This window comes from Primulina huaijiensis, chromosome 16, assembly GCF_012295235.1.
Source record: "Primulina huaijiensis isolate GDHJ02 chromosome 16, ASM1229523v2, whole genome shotgun sequence".
Classification (NCBI taxonomy): domain Eukaryota; kingdom Viridiplantae; phylum Streptophyta; class Magnoliopsida; order Lamiales; family Gesneriaceae; genus Primulina; species Primulina huaijiensis.
In genome coordinates this window covers 3,460,073-3,475,030 of record NC_133321.1, presented here as the reverse complement: position 1 = coordinate 3,475,030, position 14,958 = coordinate 3,460,073, and positions in this window count along the sequence as shown.

The window sequence follows — 14,958 nt, the reverse complement described above, 5'->3', positions numbered from 1 at the left end:
GACGACATGGTGGTTTCATGACAGCATGATGATGCAGTGATGTCGTCCCTAGGGGGTCGGCTGAGACTCCTTGTTGAAGAATCAAGGTATCCGAGTTCTAGAGTTAGATAGACTCATAGACGAGAGAAAATAGTTGTGTCAAGATTTGATATTTGATATCTTATTTAAAGATATCATGGATCCTATTGAATTTCACTATGATTCTTACTAATTGATTTGACCAAGTAGGATATCTACTAGTAGGTGTTTTATTGGGATGTTCCAGCTCAATCAGTCAAAACTTCTACTCTATGTTTTATATAAATAGGACAATACTAGTTAATGTTTGATTATGATACTCTAGTCTAATGAGTCAAAACTCATATTGTGTTTTTTGCCTAACTAAGACATCTACTAGTTAGTGTTTTACTAAAATACTTCAAGCCTATTAATCAAACAATCTATTATCGTAGTTTTATCATAATCCTGATCGACGATAATTTATAATCAATGTGACGAGTGTAAATAGATCGTTATAATGATAAATACTCCAACTTTTTGAAACCATTAATTCAAAAATAACTAGACAAAGTAAACCTAATCAAAGTTAACTATAAAAGCAAACCAACAAAAATCAATATTGTCAAAGTCAATTATCCACTGACTCAAATTTGGCAACTTTCAATTTGGAACACCTTCACAAATTCAGACAGTTGCACTTTTCTTACTAATTTAGCAGTTGTGCTAACTCTCAAAACTTCCAAACTGCTTATAAGCCCTTTTACAACCTAAACGTTTGATCTCCATTAAACTATAATCTTCAAATTCAAGTCTTTGAGTTTGATTATCTCAACGAGGAATACTTGTGTCACCCTCAATGGTTCAGAGATACAACTAACTGTGAGTTCAAAACTCATGTGATTCGAAACAACATGTGTTCTTCATTCGGGCTAACCATAATTAGCCTCATTCTATGCATCAACCTATTTATTATAAGAATGTTATAACTTATTTCTGATTGCACCCATCGAAACATGGTAAAAATGTCTAGATCATATCTAAGTGTGTTGATACTTTTTCCTATCTGTTTTTCTACTCCAACTCTGAATTCTTAGAACTTTTCAGAGAGTTTATACTTGTATTTCATTCATACAAGACTCGCAAATAGGAAAAGATTTTATGTCTAACGAATCAAGCATGCCCTTTATCACTAACTTGTGTATCATTCTTTGGAAAATATGTCCTAGTCTAGAGTGCCAGAAGTTTTCTTGATTAAGACAATCTTGTTTTTTTTGTTTATTGTTGAAAATTTTGGACATTTGTTTACCATTTCTAGAGCAATTCAGGCCTAGATAATTTCTAATGTCCAGACTTCTTGTAGTGGAAAGAAATATGTTCTGGCTTATCAGGTTTTGTGGGTCATTTAACAGCTTGAAGGGGCAGAATGTTTCTTTCTCTTATTTTGTGGTGCATTTTTTGTCCCAAAAGAACCTCCCACTAGAAAAAAAAGACTTTTTTGTGGTGGTCTCATAATTCATAAGCATGTTGACCAATTTTTCAATGCTGGTCTAGAGCTTGTTCATATTCAAATTCACCACAAATCGTCAAATGAGGATGAGAGAGGCAAAAAGACTATATCATCGTGGAACTCTTTGGGAATCACCAATTCAAGGCTCATTACCTTCTCAATAAGCTCAATCATATGTACACCTTGTGAAACTTCTATGGCTAGAATTTTTTTTTACAAGCTCATTTCTCGAAAATTCGTAAATCATGCATGCATGCATGCAACATTGTTGAAAATTTCGCCTTTTAAAAATAATATTAATCATCTACTGAATGAAAATACTGCAGTTTAAAATAAAACAAACATGAACTAGTAAAAATCTTGAAAATCAATAATATCATAAAATGAATGAGTAAAAATATTCATGTCCACTCCAATCTCAAATCATGATGTGCGGAAAATATATAGTCATCGGGTTCACGTGTGCACATCCAGCCTTGCCTACTCAGACTTCGGCACCTCCATCCTCCTCATCAACATGCTCACATGTATCATTCACACCTAGTGAGTCTAAAGACTCAACACATCTGTAATATTATAAAGAATATGTAGAGCCCAAAATTCAGTACACGCAAAACTCAAGCATTTATTTAATTTTTAATTCATTTATTTAAATTTAAAATGAGTTTTGGCTATGTATAATTTATTTAAATTGCATTATTTTAATGTTTATGTGATGCACGTTAAAATATTTTCTTAAGTTTCATGTTTCAGGCGTTTATTCGATGCGGGATCGAGGGAAAGAGACCGGCGAAGATTTTTGGAAATATTTTAAAAGATGGTATTTTATTTTAAGTTGAGAATGAGGCGTTTTAAATAATTTATCTAGTTTTAGCATTTTTAAGGCCTAAATTATTTATTTAAGCGATTTTAGAATTTTAAAACTTTTAAAGTCTCACACATGTAAATTTTATTTTAAATTAGAATTTTGTTAAAGTTAAGGGAGAGTTAGTATTTTAAAATTAGTTGCTAATTAATAATTAAGAAAATTTTACTCTCCCTATTTTACTAATCACACGCACACACACTTTTGCACACACTAAAAATCGCCTAAACACACACACTCACTTCATTATTCAGATTTTTATTTTTTTGAGAGAGAAGAAAACTAGGGTTCTTGTCTCTAGTAGCAGCCGCCCCACTCCTCTGAATTTCCAGCAAAATTTCGTTGTTTTTCTTCAAAGAAAATCAAGCCAAGTCGTCCGGGATTGTCTCTCGCATCATCTCCGCTTCGGTATCGCCGTATCGTGAGTTTTTAATAACAAAAGACACGTATATTCTATTTTTCCTGCGTCGATCATGTCATAGTATGCGTTGCGATGTTTTTAAGGTGTGAAAATACATGTGTGATGTGTAGAAGTTTGAGCAATGATGTTTGAATCAATTTTTAAACGGATTTTGGATCACAAATCACAATTTTTGCTGTCATTTTAAATACTACGATTTTTCGGTCACTTTTCTGGAAAAACTTTCAACATACGAAACGTATACTTTTTGATACCTTTGATTTGATATAAGATTCAAAATTTTTGGATGAAAATTGAGTGAGATATGACGTTTTTTGTGGGACTAATCAAACTGCGTTTTCTGAAAATATATGATAGTGATGTGTTCTTGAAGTTTTCTGGTTGTAGGCTTCGTTGGGGATTGACGGGTGATTGCTGCTGTGTTTAGGTATGTGGTTAATGATGTTGGGAAGGTCATTGACGTTTTGTTTCGCGTCGTTAGGCACTTGGGAGAACGAGCAGTCGTGAAAACTATTTTGGTGTCAAAGTTTGAGTTTATGGGTTTTATTGCGTTGCGTGTGGTGCGTCGTTTCTTTGGGAACGTTTGGGACATTTTATGGAGTCGAGTCAGTTTCATAGTGTCCTAGGATGAGTCTCGATGGATTGGTTCATGAATCGTATTTCTGGTTAAGGGTATTAAGAGGCAAATCGCGAGTTCAGTACACTCGGCGTCCGTGCGGTAATTTCTTACCGCCCGAGCGCCACTCATTCTGTCCGAGAGTAGAGCTTCAGAAAGCTCGGCGCCCGAGCGGTAATTTCTTACCACCCGAGCGCCACTCCTTCTGTCCGAATATTTGGTTTCCCCTTCTTTTCAAGTTAAAATAGTGAGTTCATGTCTTTTGTGGTTGGTATGTTCACACGTCATCTTAGAGTTTGTTTCAGGGTTTGATGTCATGGTTAGTACGATTAAACGAGGTCAAGTCCCGAGTGATCTAGAATTTCATAAGCTATTGATTCACTTCGGTGGTGAGCTCGAGTACCTACGTCTAAGTTATGCAAGTTAAGTGTTGAAATTCACGTTAGTATGTTGCAGCAGTGGCCTCAAGCGAGACCCAATGAATCCCTCAACGCCAAGTAAGTATGTTTGACGTGCAAAGAAAATATTTTCAAGTTTTTGAGGTATGCTAAATGTCTTGTGACCAAATTATGTATGGTGTTGGAAATCAGTAAAGCATGACCAGGGACCAACCAACCCCGTTAAAGCATGAACGGGTTTAGATCAAGATTGGAAAGCGTTAAAGCATGAATGGGGACCAATCCACCCGTTAAAGCATGAACGGAGATCTCATGTATGTGGTAGTGGATTTCTCTCTGTCAGCCCGGTGCTGTGTTTTATTCTGATCAGGCGATTATGTTATGGGTCACTTGCTTTGAAACATGCCTCTATGCAAAATTATGTTATGTATGCTCATGTATGTACGAAGCAATCATGTTTATGAAAGGTTTTACGTTGATGGCACGTCTATGTATGTATGTACCTTCAAGTTTTGATGTATGTTCAATTTCAGTATGTACGCACTATTTTAAAGTTGCATGTGGTTTTATTATGTATTACTCGTTACTTCTAGTTTATACGTGTTGAGTCTTTAGACTCACTAGACTTGATCGATGCAGGTGAGAATGATATCGAGGAGACCAGGGGTGGTGACCAAGGAGCAGGCTTGGACTGAGCGGGAGGCTAAACCTAAGGACCGCCATGTTTTGAAGTTTTCATGCAATGCTTAAAATACTTTTATTTGATGTTTTGGTTATGATGTTTTGAACAAGCATTTATCTTAACAAAATTTTTATTGGTGATCTTTTATTTCAAATAGTTTGGTTGAACAACGAGAGGTTAACCAAATTGATGGTTCACCTTCGTATTTAAGAAAATTTTTGATTCTTTCGCAAATTTTAAGTAGTAAAAAGTACGGTACGTTACATATGGTATCAGAGCGATGTTCTTGTAAAAGGTTATGCCTACTGCCAGTTGCGAGAAGCTCACGAAGTCACACCTCGAGTCTGTAGGTTTTAAAGTTCTAAAATTTTTTTTATGTAGAAAGCATCAAGTTATGATTTCAGCATGTGCATGTTTTAAATTCGATTTACGTGCATCTTAAGATATTGATATATGTACATGTATGTTGGGTTTACATGTTGGGTAAACATTGGAACAGTATGCCTCCTAGACGTAAGATTGTGCGTGGAGCAGGCGATGAGGTTAGAGAGCCTCAGGATGGGGAGAGGGCCACTCCTCCTCGTCCACTGCCAGATATGCAGGCTCAGATGCTTGCAGGCATGACCCAGTTATTTGCACAGTTTGCGGGGAACAATGCTGTAGTGGATACAGGGGCGAGGCCTAGACCAGAGGCGGTGTATGAACGGTTCAGAAGGATGGACCCAAAGGAGTTTTCAGGGACTACGGACCCGATGATAGCTGAAGGATGGATTAAGTCCATCGAGGTAATTTTTGACTTCATGGAGCTGCAGGGTGCAGACAGGGTCAGGTGTGCCACGTTCCTTCTGACAGGGGACGCCAGACTTTGGTGGGAGAGCGCATCAGTGTCAGTGAACTTGCAAACACTGACGTGGATTGAGTTTAAAGAGGTCTTTTACTCCAAGTTCGTGAGGAAGTTCGAGAAGGAGTGTCACTTTGTACCCCTGATTGCGAATGATGCCCGGGAGAATCTGAGGCATTTTATTAATGGGTTGCGGCTGATCAAGCGCCGTGAAGTGAGGGTTAATGGTCCTACTACTTATGCAGTTGCTGTGTCGAGAGCTTTGGCGACAGAGCAGGACCAGAGGGACATTGAGGTCGATAGGCAGGGCAAGAGGCCCTATCAGACACTTTGTCTTGAGGAATCTTTGTAAGTCATTAAGAGGCTTAGGATTAAGTGGATATGAGCACTGGAATTAGGTTATCTGAGACTACTTGGGTTGTGTAAGTTTTAATTTCAAGTTTATGAAAGAGGTGTTCATACGGAGATATTGGGTGAAATAAAAACAAAAGGGAATTAGTTGTATTCAACATATGTTACCAATGAATGAATATTAAGATTTTTTTTATCGGGTAATAAATCTAAAATCTTTTTATGAGGATTCTAGAATTCTATCGGTTATAAGTGAAGTTGATTTATTAGGGTTAGTCCATCATTAACAGTGGGAAACTTATTAAGTTTTATACGTTAGAATGAATTAAGTATTGAGGATACGTCAAAGTGTGACATTCGTTCCAATGAGGAAGGTCCAAGTATCTTAAGCCTCAACTATAATGTAGTTGGGAAGGAAATAGTTTAAGCATGTGTTTGATGCTAGGAAGGTTTTATTATTTAAGTAGAAGATCAATACTGTATATTTTGAGGTTTTATTGATTAATATTACTCGAAATTTAAGATTAGCAACAATTTTATATTTGGGATGTACTTGTAAATAGCTAAATTACGTAAGTTTGGTGTCGTAAGGTAAAGATTCAATTCAAGGATCGTAGGTCAATATTATTATGGGGTTAAGATAAGGTTTAACTTTTGAGTGTAGTACCAAGGATAGAAGTTGATCAGTAACTTTTGGTGCTAAGATTTCTTAGGTTGAACCTGATAAATGCTAATGTAATATATCGATGAATATTACGGGTATAGTATAAGGAAAGTAAGATACGATAAGTTTAACATCTATTTCTAATATTGGGAATTGTGAAAAAATTCAGAATTCGAGGTCATAGTAAAGTAAAATTAAGACAGCCTTCAGAACTAGATATGGGCATTACGAGTTCTTAGTGATGCCGTTTGGACTGACATGCTCCAGCGATTTTTATGGACATCATGAACCGAGTATTTTTAGCCCTACCTATATCAGTTCGTCATAGTGTTCATTGACGACATCTTTTTATAATCGAAGAGCCATGAGGAGCACCGTCAGCATTTAGGTACAGTTTTGCAGGTCTTGCAGAGTCGCAAGTTGTTTGCAAAATTTAGTAGGTGTGGATTCTGGTTGGATAAGGTAGCGTTTTTGGGTCATATAATATCTAGCAGTGGCATTGAGGTGGATCCAGCTAAGGTAGCAGTAGTTAAGGAATGGGTTGAACCGAAGAATGCGTCAGAGATCCGTAGTTTTCTAGGCCTAGAAGACTACAACAGGAAATTTATTCAGGGATTTTCTTTGATTGCAATGCCACTCACTTCACTGACCAAGAAGAATGCTAAATTCGTATGGAGTGATGAATGTCAGAAGAGCTTTGATACTTTGAAGCAAGCTCTTATCTCAGCGCCGGTGTTAGCCATGCCATCATGGCAAGGAGATTTTGTGTTATACACCGATGCGTCTAAGCTCGGGTTAGGCGCAGTGTTGATGCAGCATGGTCGGGTTATAGCTTATGCTTCCAGGCAGTTGAAAGTGCACGAGAAGAACTACCCGACTCACGATCTTGAATTAGCCGCAGTAGTCTTTGCGTTGAAGATTTGGAGACACTACTTGTATGGTGAGAAATTCAAGATATTCACTGATCACAAGAGTTTCAAGTATTTCTTCACGCAGAAAGAACTAAATATGAGGCAGAGGCGGTGGTTAGAGCTGGTAAAAGACTACGACTGCGAAATTAGCTACCATCCGGGAAAGGCTAATGTTGTCGCAGACGCTTTGAGCAGAAATGTGGCAGTTGTAGCACAGTTGTCGGTGCAGAGACCTCTTCAGTCTGAGATTCAGAAATTTGGTCTAGAGATTTATCGTAAGGGCAGAGCTCCCAGACTATCTAATCTGACAGTCAAATCTGATTTGCTAGACCGAATCCGTAGGGGACAGCCTTCAGATGAGCAATTACAGAAATGGAGACTGAAGGATGAAGCTAAGGGCAGTGTACTCTACACGGTGTCAGATGGTATTGTGAAATACAGAGATAGAATGTGGGTGCCTAAATTTGATTCAATCAGAGAAGATATCTTGTCAGAGGCACACGCATCTCCGTATTCAATCCACCCAGGAGGTACCAAGATGTACAAAGGCCTGCAGATCTTGTATTGGTGGCCAGGGATGAAGAGAGACATCCGCAGATTTGTTTCTGAATGCCTCAATTATCAACAGGTGAAGGCAGAACACCAGAGGCTGGCAGGGACGCTTAAGCCACTCCCTATCCCTGAGTGGAAATAGGAGAATATTACCATGGACTTCGTCGTTGGTTTACCAAAGTCAGTCAGAGGTTTTAATGCCATTTGGGTCATAGTGGATCGACTCACTAAGTCAGCGCACTTTTTGCCAGTAAAGACGACTTTCTCCATGACGCAATATGCAGAGCTCTATATCAGGGAGATCGTTCATTTGCATGGGATCCCAGTTTCCATTGTGTCTGACAGGGACCCGCAATTCACATCGTTCTTCTGGAAGAGCCTATATGCAGCCATGGAGACGGAGCTGCAATTCAGTGCAGCGTTTCACCCGCAGACAGACAGCCAGTCTGAGCGTGTGATCCAGATATTAGAGGATTTGTTGAGAGCATGTATAATCGATTTCCAGGGGACTTGGGAATCGAAGCTACCTCTAGTGGAGTTTACATACAAAAACAGTTTTCAAGCATCTATAGGTATGGCTCCCTATGAGGCATTGTATGGAAGGAAGTGCAGATCACCGATTCATTGGGATGAAGTCGGTGAGAGAGAAGAACTTGGTCCAGAAATTGTTCAGCAGACTGCAAATATTGTGGTCAAGATCCGAGACAGGATGAAGACCGCCCAGAGTCGTCAGAAAAGTTATGCTGATAAGAGGAGAAGAGACCTAAAGTTTGCCGTAGGTGATCACGTCTTTATAAAAATAGCACCTATGAAAGGTGTTATGAGATTTGGGAAGAGAGGCAAGCTCAGTCCAAGATTCATTGGACCTTTCGAGATTCTAGACAGAGTTGGGACTCTAGCCTATCGTGTTGCCCTTCCGCCGAATCTGGCCGGGATACACAATGTGTTCCATGTCTCGATGCTGAAGAAGTACCTAGCGAATCCTTCGCATGTTCTGAGCTATGAGCCGTTGCAGTTGGCTCCAGATCTGTCATATGAAGAAAGACCTGTCCAAATCCTAGACAGACAGGAGCGTAGACTTCGGAGCAAGGTGACGAAGCTAGTCAAAGTCCGGTGGCTAAACCAATCAGTGGAAGAGGCCACTTGGGAGACCGAAGCAGATATGAGAATTCGCTACCCGGAGTTGTTCGGTAAGATTTAATTTCTAGGACGAAATTTTTATAAGTGGAGGAGGAACTGTAGAGCCCAAAATTCAGTACACGGAATGCCCATGCATTTATTTAATTGTTAATTCATTTATTTAAATTTAAAATGAGTTATAGCCATGTATGATTTATTTAAATTGTATTATTTTAATGTTTATGTGATGCACGTTAAAATGTTTCTTGAGTTTAATGTTTCAGGCGTTTATTCGATGCGAGATCGAGGGAAAGAGACCGACGACGATTTTTGGAAATATTTTAAAAGATGGTATTTTATTTTAAGTTGAGAATGTGGTGTTTTAAATAATTTATCTAGTTTCAGCATTTTTAAGGCCTAAATTATTTATTTAAGCGATTTTAGAATTTTAAAACTTTTAAAGTCTAGCAAATGTACATTTTATTTTAAATTAGAATTTTGTTAAAGTTAAGGGAGAGTTAGTATTTTAAAATTAGTTGCTAATTAATAATTAAGCAAATTTTACTCTCCCTAATTTACTAATCACGCGCACACACACTTTTTCACACACTAAAAATTGCCTAAACACACACACTCACTTCTTTATTCAGATTTTTATTTTTGAGAGAGAAGAAAACTAGGGTTCTTGTCTCTAGTAGCAACCGCCTCACTCCTCTGAATTTCCAGCAAAATTTCGTTGGTTTTCTTCGAAGAAAATCGAGCCAAGTATTCCGAGATCGTCTCTCGCATCATCTCCGCTTCGGTATCGCCGTATCATGAGTTTTTAATACCAAAAGGCACGTATATTCTATTTTTCCTGCGTCTATCATGTCATAGTATGCGTTGCGATGTTTTTAGGTGTGAAAATACATGTGTGATGTGTAGAAGTTTGAGCAATGATGTTTGAATCAATTTTTAAACGGATTTTAGATCACAAATCACGATTTTTGCTGTCATTTTAAATACTGTGATTTTTCGGTCACTTTTCTGGAAAAACTTTCAACATATGAAACGTAGAACATTTTGATACCTTTAATTTGATATAAGATTCAAAATTTTTTGATGAAAAGTGAGTGAGATATGACATTTTTTGTGGGACTGCTCAAACTGCGTTTTATGAAAATATATGATAGTGATGTGTTCTTGAAGTTTTATGGTTGCAGACTTCGTTGGAGATTGACGGGTGATCGCTGCTGTATTTAGGTATGTGGTTAATGATGTTGGGAAGGTCATTGACATTTTGTTTTGCATCGTTAGGCACTTGGGAGAACGAGTAGTCGTGAAAACTATTTTGGTGTCAACGTTTGAGTTTATGGGTTTTATTGCGTTGCGTGTAGTGCGTCGTTTCTTTGGGAACGTTTGGGACATTTTATGGAGTCGAGTCAGTTTCATAGTGTCCTAGGATGAGTCTCGATGGATTGGGTCATGAATCGTATTTTTGGTTAAGGGTATTAAGAGGCAAATCGCAAGTTCAGTACACTCGGCGTCCGAGCGGTAATTTCTTACTGCCCGAGCGCCACTCATTCTGTCCGAGAGTAGAGCTTCAGAAAGTTCGGCGCCCGAGCGGTAATTTTTACCACCCGAGCACCACTCCTTCTGTCCGAATATTTGGTTTCCCATTCTTTCAAGTTAAAATAGTGAGTTCATGTCTTTTATGGTTGGGAAATGTTCACACGTCATCTTAGAGTTTGTTTCAGGGTTTGATGTCATGGTTAGTACGATTAAACAAGGTCAAGTCTTGAGTGATCTAGAATGTCATAAGCTATTTATGCACTTCGGTGGTGAGCTCGAGTACCTACGTCTAAGTTATGCAAGTTAAGTGTTGAAATTCATGTTAGTATGTTGCAGCAGTGGCCTCAAGCGAGACCCAAAGAATCCATCAACGCCAAGTAAGTATGTTCGACGTACAAAGAAAATATTTTCAAGTTTTTGAGGTATGTTAAATGTCTTGTGACCAAATTATGTATGGGGTTGGAAAGCGGTAAAGCGTGAACGGGTTTAAATCAGGATTGGAAAGCATTAAAGCATTAACGGGGACCAATCCACCCGTTAAAGCATGAACGGGGATCTCATGTATGTGGCAGTGGATTCGTCCCTGTTAGTCCATTACTGTGGTTTAGTCTGATCAGGCGATTATGTTATGGGTCACTTGCTTTGAAACATGTCTCTATGCAAAATTATGTTATGTATGCTCATGTATGTACGAAGCAATCATGTTTATGAAAGGTTCTACATTGATGGCACGTCTATGTATGTATGTACGTTCAAGTTTTGATCTATGTTCAGTTTGAGTATGTACGCCCTATTTTAAAGTTGCATGTGGTTTTATTATGTATTACTCATTACTTCTATTTTATACGTGTTTAGTCTTTAGAATCACTAGACTTGATCGATGCAGGTGAGGATGATTTCGAGGAGACTAGGGGTGGTGACCAAGGAGCAGGCTTGGACTGAGCGGGAGGCTAAACCCGAGGACCACCTTGTTTTGAAGTTTTCATGCAATGCTTAAAATACTTTTATTTGATGTTTTGGTTATGATGTTTTGAACAAGCATTTATCTTAAAAAAATTTTTATTGGTGATCTTTTATTTCAGATAGTTTGGTTGAACAACGAGTGGTTAACCGAATTGATGGTTCACCTTCGTATTTAAGAAAATTTTTAATTCTTCCGCAAATTTTAAGTAGTAAAAAGTACGGTACGTTACAGAATACATATACATAACATGCAACAGTGAAAATTGTTGTAATCAACATATATTTCATGATATTAAAAACATAAACGTAAACATGTCGTAATATAGCATAACGTGTCAAAACATCTCATCATATCATCATATACTTGTTCATTTTCTTTAATCAAATTCAGTTCGTTAGTTGTGACTTTCGTATCAGCTCTATCGTATCAGCTCTATTCGATGGATCCATCTACATATAATCGTGGTACCCGGCGGCGGGGACATCAGCGACAGTATTACCCATCCACTGAGCCTTGGCCTTACAACTCATCGTATACATATATCGTCAGTCAAAACAAACTCCCATCATTCAAAACATCATTATTTTCATCACTTATAAAAAAATGCATATACGTAATTTTTCTTAAAACCAAGCATGCAACGTACTTTTCATAATTTCATAAAATGTCATAAACAAGATAACATAAACATTTAAAACGTGACAAAAATTGTGTTTTAGGGTGCTGCCAGGACTAAAAACTCAACCCAGGTGCAAAATGACAATTTTGCCCCTGAAAACCCTAAATGACCATTATACCCCTGAACCTCAAAATTACGACCCGAAGCTATAAGACTCCTTAAAACACCCTAAAACATATTTATAAACATTTTTTAGACGTAAACTCGAACATGTTTCAATACTTATATTATTCGTTTTAAAACTTGGACCGGGGTCCCGGTTTTAACTCGAATCAGGCCAAAACTTAACCAAATTTTTCCCAAATTAAACTGTGACTTAATAGTACTTAACCATACCCCTTACCACCCATTTCACACCATTTAGAACCCTCGAAATCCCCCTGTCCCTTGCTGATAATTTCTGCACCAAGGAGAACGAAACCCTAGTGAACCTTGGACTCTAAATGATCGACCCTAGCTCAAGACCAAGCGGACCAGCACCTAACCAGGTATACTGAGACCAAGTTCGAACCCAAGAGGCTCTCCTTGATCAACCCTAGCTAACTCTACTGCCCAAAACACTAGCCCCTTGTGCTACCCTCGAAACCACGCCGCACAAGACAACGTAGCCGCACATCAACCTAGCCCTTCGACCAACTCATAGACCTCGACTAGCTGTTCATGACCCTCTCCCAGCCCTGTCACGGGCCCAAGAGGGTCGGCTTCTAGGTTTGAAATCAGGCCATGCACGGCGAAACACACCAAAGCCTTCGATCTCGCCAAAACCGAGCCAACCTACACCATGTACCGATCAGCCCCTCACTTAACCAACCAAGCTTCGACTCCAGCCTTAATTCCTCCTCTTACTCGACATGTACAACCCCTTAGCAACCTAACTCAGCAGTCCCCTTGCGACAAGGTAACAAAAAACATGAGTTGTATGCATAAAAATATATATTTAATGACAAACCAAAGCCACAAACGTGATATCATGCAAGGACCGAGCATTATACACACATAGCACACATATAAGCATAAATACGACGTGAATGATGGAATAAAGAAGATACATGGCGTGCCTTTACGTTTTTACGCTTGAAAACTCGAAGATACGCGCGTCGGACTAGCACCGGAGGAACGGAGAAGAAGCTTGCTTTGATAATTTGTGAAGGAACCGAGGGGCTACTGAAGAAAGGTTCGAAAATGGCTGCTGATGGAGGGGGGGCTCGGCCGTGCTCTAGGGTGAGGGTTAGAGATGTAGGGTTTTAAATAGAAAATACATGCATAAATGGGCCCTACACAAATTAAATGAATTTAAAAAAGATTTTGGGCCCACAAAGTGTCACGCCCCGAAACCGAGTCATCGGTAACATCCAACATTGTTTAACAATTACTTGAAAACAATTAAGTCTCGTGGAAAATAACCAAAAACCAGTCTTTTTCATATAACAAAATGTTGTCTTTACAATGACAACGGATTAAAAATTACATCAGAAACGCGGAAGCGAAATACAAAAAGAATTGTAAATTCTTGGTTCCCGTTCTTTTCATCACCATCCCCAGAAAGCTTCTTGTTCCTCCTCATTCATTTATTCCTCGTTCTTATCTGAAAGTTGTAAGGGGTGAATGTTTTGAGAAAAACTCAGCAAATGGGGGCCGATCGATTTCCAAAGATACATATGGAACTTAATTTTTAAAGCATCTCTTTAACAAAATTTTAAAACTTGTTACATTGACTTATCATAACAGAACCAAATCAAATATGAGACAAAGATTATCATACGATTCAGAGCAAATTAGAAGCAATCAAAACAAACACAACACCTTTACGCATCTAATTTCTACGATCAAATTGTCCCCAATATGTTAGTCTTCTAAGGGGTGAGGCCATAACACAGTTTTATACCAACTGATGGGGGCCAGACAGAACACAATTTTATACCCACTGATGGGGACCAGAACATAGTTTTATACCCACTTATGGGGACAAGACAGAATTATAATTATTGTTCTATTTCAAATCGATTTGTAACAGTGTATTACAGAATTCAGATTTATCGAACAAAACTTATCAAAAGTTTGAAAGGATTTCAGCGGAATCAAAGAATGTCGAACTCAGAAAGAACATAACATTCATCGATCGGAATTTTAAATCATGTAAACACTGATTTTCCGAAAATAATACGAGCATGTCATGTTATTTTTATACAAAGAAAAATACGTAACAAAAACCCACTTACCAAATTTGAAGGTATGTTTTGAAATATGCAGAACTTGGTTGAACGAAACTTTCTGAATTTCGGCCAATTGATGACCGAACCTGGACAGGATCTTCACGATAGTGTACGCAACACTTTAGATTCATTGTTGTCTATTTTCTTATCTGCAAAACTAACCGGCATCAGTTGACAAACAATTCACTAACTGAATGGATAATAATTGATAAATGACTAACTGACTAAAAATGAACAGCAACTGACATAAAAACAATAAAACTGATATAATTAAGACAATTCAATTAAACCAAGTATATTGCGAAAGTGAGAAAACTTAGTCTCTGGTAACGGTTTGGTGAAAATGTCAGCAGCTTGTTGTTCAGTTGGTACATATTCCAGTATGACTGCTTTCTTCAGAGCATGATCTCTGATGAAATGACGCCTGGCATCAATGTGCTTGGTCTTTGAGTAAAGAACTGGATTGTATGTGATCGCAATTGTGCTTGTATTATCACAAAATATGGGAGACTCTTTTGCATCGACTCCATAATCTTTCAGTTGTTGCTGAATCCAGAGCAGTTGGGCACAGCAGCTTCCAGCAGCAAGATATTCTGCTTCAGTTGTGGACGTAGCTATGGATGT